The following is a 9,964-nucleotide window of genomic DNA, read 5'->3' on the forward strand; positions in this document are numbered from 1 at the left end:
CCCATGGCTTCATCCATGACAGACATCACTAATAGATCACCACACTGTTTCTGAGAACTTCTCAGGGCTCGGCTAGAATTGTCTGCCATGAATGCACAAAACGGGTGATTAAATCAGAGAGCTGACCTGCAGAGCTTAGCATAACACCTGGGTCATAGTGGCACATGTTCAGTGCTGTTGCATCATTGTGTCCCAATACTGACCCCCACCCCACCAAGGACCCACATTTTGTCACTTTGGTGGGGTAGTGGAGGGGAGAGGAGGCCTAATAGACAAAGAACAGAACAAGAGAAGGGCCCTTTCTAGGGAAGAATGTGAACTAATAAAAGCAGGGGAACAAATGGCCTGTGACTTCTGCCCACAGCTATGGGTGGGTATCTATCTGAGCCTGGGTCAGATCAAACAGTAGAGTCTCTTGGAAGGATGGGAGAGAAGGCCAGACTGGGGCATGTGGTTGAGTTTTTGCTTCCTAAACCTAAATAATAACTACCACTCGCAGATGCCTTACCTACCCAGCACTGCACAAAGCACTTTACATGCACACACTTCATCTCTTCATCCCCAAAACCACTCCATAGAGTCGATGTGATTATCCCTATTTTACTAGTAGGGGAAACTGAGGCTCCAATGGATTCCTTGTCAAATGTCAGTATGTCCTGCATCAGCAGCTCATGGAGGGTGGCACTGGGATTCAATATGGGGCTTTTGACTCCAAAGCTCTTCTACAGCACACCTTGCCTTTCTGTCCCATGACTGCTCACCTTTGAAATAAAAATTCTGCGTGTGTGTGTGTGTGTGTGTGTGATGGGAGTAACAGGGCTGGGGAGGCTTGGCAGAATTTAAAAACAGACCCTAAAGGTTCACAAGGGCATATGTAAATAAGGAATAAAATTGCTCTAAAAACAAATACAGAAACTAAATAGCATGTGCCTGCCCAACACCTCATTTCTTCCTTTTGTTCAGCCTGCTTTCCTCCCCCAGCCACCTACTCGGTCTGATGGCCCCTTCAGAGTCGCCTAGAAAATGGTAGGAAGGGCAGGAGGCTCCCTCATCCCGGATCCACGCTGTTTCAAGTGACCGGTAACCAGGAGTCTCCTTTTTTCTGAAAACGGAGGGGTTTCCTTGTGTTCTGTGTAAATCAGCTGTTTGTAAATGTGCATCATTAATGGAGGAGCTGTCAGGTTGAGCTAGAGGATGGCTGGGATGGAAGAGGACAATAGATTCCACGCTCTGGGGTCAGGCCTGTAGGGAGGGGACTGTGGGGCTCAGGAGGCTGGGAGAACAGGAGCCAGATGCAGGGGTCGGAGAGCAGGAGTGACAAGGCTCAGGGCTGAGCCTTGCTGAGACCTGGAGCCTCAGGCATCAAGGTGGCAAGGAGCAGGGAGCCTGTAGTGACAGCTGGGCTGGGGGAGTGCCATGTGCTGGGGTGAGGAGGAGAGGCCTCAGGCTCTGGGGCAGCTGGGCCACCCCCTGGGTGCCAGGAAAAGGCCTCAGGGCAGCCTCAGAGCTCCTTCAGCAAGGGTTGTGTGCTAACCGAGGTACTGCAAGTGAGTGAGGGGCCCCATGTGGCCTGCACTGCAGGAAGTGACCTGCTTAGATTCCACAAAGCAGGATAAGGCTCCGCACAGCCCCTGATGGATACAGTGGCGCTCAGTAAATGGTAGTGTTGATATTTAAGACTTTAATTGCAAGTAAAAATAAGGCCATTCTCATTAGCTTAAGCAGAAAGGAGGAATTTATCATAACGTCCTGGGGTGTCTCCTGGATCCCAGGGGGAGGAAGGAGCTGGGGCTGGCCTCTCTCTGTCCCCTGCAATGCCTCTCAAGTCTCCTCTGCCTGCAAACCAGCTCCTTCCACCTTAGCGTGGGGTGAAGTGCCACCCTACCACCCCTGAATTCACAGGTCTGAATTTCTGCCCCTCCAGAGCCTCATCAGCTCTCAAGCCCAGTTCCAAATTCCCTGGAGAGACAATCTCGTTGGCCCAGCTTGGGCCAGGGGTCTAATCAGTCTAATCCCAGTTAGGGAAATGAGCATTGCGTTGCCATCATTCATTTACTTAGTCATTTGTTCATTTAACAAAGATTGATAGAGAACCAGCAATGTGCCATGTCTGCTGTAGACACAGGCAGCCAACAGAAAAAGCCTCTGCCCTCAGGGAGCTTACATTCTAGTTCAGAGAAGACAGAAAAGAAACAGCTGACAAAATGCACAGGATGTCAGGACAGCAATATGGCAGGGCAAAGAGAGAGCTGGGTGGGGACAGGGATGAAATTCCTTAAGGTGGACAAAGAAGGCCTCATAGACAAAGTGACATTTCACAAGAGGCCTGAAGGAAATGAAGGAGACAGGCAGTCCAGATTGTGAGGGAAGAGCCCTCCAGGCAGAGAAAAGCAGGTGTCAAGGCCCTGGGTCAGGAGGCTTGAGAAGGGCTGAGGACAGGCAGGGCCTTCAGTGCTGCTGGAGTAAAGCTCACCATGAGGGAGAGGAAGGAGCAGAGCTCAGAGAGTGGCAGGGCCCAGATAGGGCAAGGTCTGTGGGCCAATATGGGGTGAGATATCATGAAAGTTCTGAATGGCATAATCTGATTTTCTTTTCACAAGGCGTCTCAGAACCTCCTATGCACGGCCTCAAGTCCTCTGGGCCTCACTCACCATCACTAGTGCGCTTGACCTCTTGTTTTGCCCCAGCTGCTGCCACAGGGACCAACTCCCCAAGTGAGCTACATCCCAGCCTCAGCTGCAGGGACCCTACAATTCTGTAGCCTGGGGCCACCTCCAGGTCCGCAGGATCCTCCCTCCACTTCTGCACCCAGAAAAAAGTTACACCAAAAGGCAGGTTTTCTGATTTCTTCAGGGTCACTGAAGGGGTGGGTGACACCACCCAGGAGTGCAGGAGAATTGGTGGTCCATGGGGCAAGCCTTTATAGGAGATAGAAGGAAATCTGAGGATAAATTCTCTTTACAACCCACCCCCATCACCACATTTTCAGGTCTATTCAGATACAGCGTGGATGGCACAGTCCAGTTTCATGCTGCTAATAAAGACATACCTGAAACCGGGTAATTTATAAAGGAAAGAGGTTTAATTGAATCACAGTTCAGCATGGCTGGAGAGGCCTCAGGAAACTTACAGTCATGGCAGGAGGGGAAGCAAACACATCCTTCTTCACATGGCGGCAGCGAGAACTGCCGAGCAAAAAGGGGAAAAGCCCTTATAAAACCATCAGATCTCATTAGAACGAACTCACTATCATGTGAAGAGCAGCATGAGGGTAACAGCCCCCATGATTCAATTACCTCCCACCAGGTTCCTCCCATGACATGTGGGAATTATAGGAACTACAATTCAAGATGAGATTTTGGTGGGAACACAGCCAAACCATATCAGATGGTCCTGAAAGCAAGAGGATATACCTGGGACCAAGCCATCAGCTACACTTGTTACAAAACTGTGTATCAACAAAGCTCAGCATTACGGTTCCTTTGGTTCGCTCTCCTTCTCTCCCTGCCTCACTCCCCACTGCCCTCAATCTTGCAACCAAGAGTCTGCACTTCTCATTAATGTGATTACATGAGTTTCTGCCTCAGGCTCTGTCTTCTGGGAGGACTAAGGCAGTTGGTACTAGGCATGGCCCTCAGGATGGGATTTAGGAATCAGATTGCCCACCCATCTGAAGACAATAGGGACCCCATTGCTGCTGGTAAATGGAGTGGTGACCTCTGGTATGCAGGGCTTCAGCAATGCTCAACTTTCACCTATAGTTAGTGAGATGCGCTACAAGGAAGAAGGCGAGAAGCTTCGGTGCTTGATCAGTCTGGAGGAAATTATAACAACTGTGGTGGGGGGTGGCTGTTTTTGACAGCCTCGAAAGCCTTGCAAAATAAAATGGTGGGTCTGGGGAGGCTAATTGCCAACTGAAGGCATGCCTTGGAAGGCAGAGGATCCCATGGCATCTTTAAAGGAGATTCATCTCCTCCTGCCACAAAGCAGGCTCTGCTGAAAATTGGGCTCAGGATTTGATTATTAAGGGAGAGACCTGCAAAGGAGATGAATGCATAGTCTCACTGGTGACCTTCAGGTCTGTAACACTTAAGGCGTGGAACCCTGACAGAATGGAGGAGAATATTTGTATAGATAAGCCTGAAAATCTTGAACCGCAAATTCCCCTGGAGCCCTCTGTACCAGAAGAAGCAACCCCTCCCCTTTGCTGGTAGAAAACAGCCTGCTCTCACCTGGAGACCATGCAATGCCACCACCCACAGCAGAGTGAGCTGGAAAGGTAAGGTGGTGTTCCGAAAGTGGGATGCTTGAGATTGTGGAGGGGATACAGTTAGTGTTAGTGATAAGCACTGGTGTGTGACCTTAAGAGTGACAAGTGGAACTAGGTGGAATGAAAGGGGCCAAGGAAATGAGAAGCAAGGCTCGGAGAAGGATCGTCTCTATGTATGATCACCAAGAAGGATCGTCTCTATGCATGATCACCAAGAAGGATCGTCTCTATGGAAATCACCAAGAACTGAGACAGGGCAGTGTTGCAGAAAGAGTGCTCAGCATTTAAATATCTTCAGGGAACAGTAGAGAGGAGTGACTAGGGCTCTATATATGACTGCAACAAGGAGTATCAAAGAGGTGTGGTCTGACAGCACTACTTCAAAGCCACAGTTTCGGGGGGATGCGCAGGAACAAATGATCTGACAGTGGCAACAAGGAGCAGGGAGGACACCTACCCCACCTGCCAGTGGTTCAGGGGCTGCGGGAATATGAACAGTCACCACTTGAGAGGGATTCAGGAAAGACAGCGTCCTTGAAGGGGAGCTAAGTTTTCTCTAGAGTAAGAAGGAGAAGGGGAACGTTCAGGGACAAGGATGAGGTTACAGGATAGTTTTCTGGTAACTAACTATAGGAAGCCCAGTGGAAGGATTTGGGGAGTAGGAAAACAAGAGAGTTAGGTCATGTTAGGGGATGTACAGAGCCAGATGAAGATCAGAGGGCAGGGGATGAGGAGTAAGCTAGGAGTGTGGGGATTTCACAATGACTAATTTCAAAAAGGGTAAAAGGCATAATGAGATTTGTCTGGATAGCCTTCAAGGCGGATAGTTGTGGTAAGGCTGTAAGTGTTGGGAAAAGAAAGAAGGGGACTTTGAGGAACATGGAGTTCTGGAGTCCTCCCATTTTTGAGACAGGGTCTTGCTCTGTCATCCAGGTGGGAGTGCAGTGGTACAGTCACGGCTCACTGCAGCCTCGGCCCCATGGTCTCCAGTGATCCTCCTGCCTCAGCCTCCCTGGTAGCTGGGACCACAGGCGTGCACCACCACACCCAGCTCCTTTTTTTTTTTTTTTTTGGTAGAGATGGGGGTCTCTCTATGTTGCCCAGGCTGGTCTCAAACTCCTGGGCTCAAGCGATCCTCCCACCTCACCTCCCAAAGTGCTGAGATTACAGGTGTGAGCCACTGCACTTAGCCTGGGGGCCTCCTCTTTACTCTTGCCAAACGCATACAGACCTGACTGCTGGGGCCCAACCCTGAGGATCAGAAAGAAGAGAGGTCAGATTCTAGAGAAGGCATGGATAGTCATTGACTGGAGAGACACCCCAAAAGGTTGAAATCTGAGTCCAATTCCTCACTCTGCCTTAGCTGAGTGATCTTGGGCAAGTCCCTGAGGCTCTCTGAGCCTGTTTCCTCATCTATAAAATGAAGAGGTAATACTTCCATCATGGGATTATTGGGAGGAGTCTATAAGATGGGCAGTAAAGAGTACTGAGCACAGAGCCTAGCTCATCCCAAGCCCTTAGGAAGATGTCAATCTTTGTTTGAAGAGACTGCGCACTTAAACCATGCAATCTGGTGTGGAATCTTGACTGCAAATCTCAGAAGGTCTCCCCAGTTCTGATCCCTCTTTCCTCAGCAATGTCTGTTGGAGTTCTTTGGACTGAATATTTATTTTTAAAATGGCTAGACTGGGAATGAATGAAACCATCATGGAATGAACCACATAGTTTTCTAAAATGTTAACTTTAGTATACACATAGACATGGCACACTCCAAATACCCTACAGAATGGGTCTGATGTCTATACCTGGGCTGCCACACTGAGGTTGTTGTAAACCTCCAAGATAGAAGTAACTGAGGTCCCTGCCCCAGCACCTGAGAGTGCTCCTTTGTGTCTAGCATGGATTCATTCTAGACCCATCACTTCGTTCTATCAAGGCATGTGTAATCATTTAATAATTTTTTGAGTGCCTATTGTGTGCCATGACTTGTATCAGACAGTTCATTCAAGAAAACAGAAACTGGAATTCCTAGGAGACAGGTACTTAAAAAAAAACTTTGAAAGGGCTGGAAGGACATACGTTAATGAAACTCACCACTATATCTTAAGAAGTTGCATGAAATAAGGAAAATGGCCAAAATGGTTGTTCCTACTTCCAGGGCTAAGAAGGATACTTTCAGGGAAACCCCCAGAGCCCACTGCAAACATTTCATATTTACCAAAACCCATGCGTCAGCCCATTGCTTCTGGAAGAACAGTAATATAGATTCTGCTTCTCTTCCACCTTCCAAATCTTATGTGTGCCATCAGCAGAATCAAAATAAGGATTCTGGAAAATGTAATTTCCAAGTGTCTAGCCCTTATGATACAAGAATGTGCAAAGAAGAGGGGAAATGGTGCTGAGCTGCTACCCGACAGTCCAGCATAGGTCTATGCTAGGTGTGGGGCTCTGATGGAAAACAAACAAAGCTCTCACCCTCTTGGAGCTTGTATTCCATGAGGAGGTCAGAAGAGAAAATGAATTTAGCACAGGTAATGTCATTAATGAATGTTACGAAGACAAATCTGGGTAAGGAAAGAAAGGGACAGATTAGGATGTCCTTTTAGTTAGGGTGGTCAGAGACTTGAATAAAGTAAGGAAGCCATGTGGACATACAGGGGCATAATGTCCCCCTTCTGAGGGGACAGCAGGTTCAAAAGCACTGAGTCAGGAGGATGCTTGACCTGTTCTAGTAACAGCAAGACCATTGTGGACAGAGCAGAGGAAGAGAGGGGCACAGTGGTGGGAACTGAGATCAGAGAAATGGGCAGAGTGGGATGGCACAGGGCCTTGTGGGTGCTTTTCTCAAAGTGTGATATGAAAGCATTTGAGCAAAAGAGTAATATGATCTGACTAAGTTTGTTTTTTGTTTTGGGGGTTTTTTTGAGGCAGAGTCTTGCTCTATTGCCAGGCTGGAGTGCAGTGGCGCGATCTCAGCCCATTGCAACCTCCACCTCCCGGGTTCAAGCGATTCTCCTGCCTCAGCCTCCCGAGTAGCTGGGACTACAGGAGCGCAGCATCCCCAGCTAATGTTTGTATTTTCAGTAGCGACAGGGTTTCACCATGTTGGCCAGGATGGTCTCAATCTCTTGACCTCGTGATCCACCTGCCTTGGCCTCCCAAAGTGCTGGGATTATAGACATGAGCCACCACGCCCAGCCCTGACTTGAGTTTTAACAGAATCACTCTGCTGTGTGGGAACTGGGGAGGGTGAAATGGGAGAAGTGAAGCATGGGGCCCGATGAGAAGGCTACTGCAATAGTCCAGAAGAGAAATGTTGGGCACAGCTGGTGGGAGTGGGGTAGACCAAGGTGGTGGTAGAAGAAGTGGTGAGGAAAGGTCAGATTCAGAATCTGTTTCAAAACAGAACTGGCAGGACTTGATGAATGGGAGGTGGACTGTGAAAGAAACATGGGAGTCAAGGATGACTCCAAAACTTTTGGCCTGAGCAACCAAGAGGTTGATGATACCATTGACTGAGGTGGGAAGAAGCAATGGAGGACAAGGGAGACAAATTAAATATTTGACTCCTGACATGTTGAGTTTAATATCATTTTTATATATCCAAGTGGAGATATGGGGTAGAAAATTAGATATACAGGTACATAATTCAGGGAATAATTCAGATCCAAGGACAGACATTTGGAAACCATCAGCCAGCAAATGATGTCTAAAGCCATGGGACAGGAGAAAATCACCCAGGGAGTGAATGCCAACAGGAGAGAGTTCTGGAGGCCAGATGTCTGAAATGAGTCTTCCAGAGCTAAAATCCAGGTATCAGTGAGGTTCCCTCGGCAGACTCCAGAGGAAAAGTCACTCCCCGCCTTTTCCAGCCTCTAGTGGCTGCTGGCATCTCCTGGCATTCCTTGGCTTGTGGCTGCATCATTACAATTTCTGCTGCTGTCATCACGTGGACTTCTCTTCCATAATCAAATCTCCCTCTGCCTCCCTCTGACAAGGATGCTTGTGTTGATGTTGGGCCCTCCCAGATAATCTAGGATAATCTCCCCATCTCGAGACCCTTATCTGCAAAATCCCTTCCACCTTATAAGGGAACATTCACAGGTTCCAAGGTGACGGAGGTTAGAGCAGGTAGGACCTTAGCCTTGGTCAGGGTTAACACTAGCTGCTGCATCACTAAGTCCTCCAAAATCACAGAGGCTTAACAGGGAATCTCTGCTCACTTCCCAGCTTAGAAACTCTGAGATCCTCCAGGCCTCCAAGTGCTTCGCGGGGTCTCTCATATTCATTTGACAAATAGAGGAAAGAAACAGCAGGGATCTCTCCAGAAATTTTAGGCCCCAGGCCTGGAAGGCTTGGACATCATTTCTATCTACTTTCCAGTACCCCGAGCTAGTCATATGACCCCTCATAGATACAAGAACGAAAAGAAATATAGTCTTCCTTTGTGCCCATGAGAAAAATGACCTGGCTTGGTAAACCTATAGCCTTTTCTTTGCCACAGCCCTGTAGGACATTGTAAGAATTTCAACTTTTACTTAAGGGAAATGGGAACCCTCAGAAAATGTTGAGCAGAGGAGTGACACGCTTTGACTTAGTTTTTTGAAAAAACACACTGCCATGGAAATGTTCCCTATCTTGATTGTGGTGGTGTGAACTTGACGGTTTACATTAGTCAAAACTCATTAAATTGTACACTTCAAACTGGTGAATTTTATTGTATGTAAATTACACCTCAATACAGCTGATTTTTTAAGAAAAGGACCACACAGACTGCTATTTTGAGAATAAATGGGGTTGGGGTGCAAGAATAAAATGAATGGGACTAGTTGGCAGGCTATCGCAATAATCTTGGCCCAAGGTGGTAGCCGTGGGAGTGGCAGGAAGTTGGGTTTGGAGTATGGTTTGCAGGTAGAAGCAAACAGGATTTGCTGACATACAGATATGGGGAAGAGGGTTAAGGCACAGGCTATAGGCTCAGGCTTCCCAGGACTGAATTGTGGCTCCACCACTTATGATCTTAGGCAAATGGCTTAATATCACTAAGCCTATCCAGTACCCTGAGCTAGTCATATGCCCCGTCTAGATACATAGATACAGATTTTTCTGTGAAATAAGGATAATAGAAACAACTTCATAGCGTTGTTGGGAGGTTAAAAGGAGATAATGTATGAAAAATACTGAGCAGAGGCCCCAGCATAAAATGAGGACTTGGTACATTTCAGTAGAGGCGATAGCTACCCCGGACTGAGTGATTACAACAAGCCAAGCCATGTGTACATTCTTTACATTTCTCTTCCCATGATGTGATGGCCAAAGAGCTGGTCTCCATGTTTTTCTGGTCCTGAACTGCAGTGACCACAGCTGGAGACTTTAGTGACCAGAACCTGGGGTCAGAGTTCCCAGCTCAGACCTCACAAGGTCTCTTTCAGAGAAAGCACCCCCAGAGAGCAGACCTGCTAACACGAGAGGCAGAATTCAGGCCTGCCACCCCGCAGGGAGGGCCAGAGCACTTCCTTGTAGGAAAAACACAATTTTACAACAAACTCTTACAGATTTTCTTTTGTTTTGTTTTGTTTTGTTTTTGAGACACAGTCTTGCTCTGTCGACCAGGCTGGAGTGGAATGGTGCGATCTCGGCTCACTGCAACCTCTGCCTCCCGAGTTCAAGTCATTCTCCTGCCTCAGCCTCCTG

Source organism: Mandrillus leucophaeus, unplaced genomic scaffold (assembly GCF_000951045.1).
Source record: "Mandrillus leucophaeus isolate KB7577 unplaced genomic scaffold, Mleu.le_1.0 Scaffold182, whole genome shotgun sequence".
In the NCBI taxonomy this organism is placed as follows: domain Eukaryota; kingdom Metazoa; phylum Chordata; class Mammalia; order Primates; family Cercopithecidae; genus Mandrillus; species Mandrillus leucophaeus.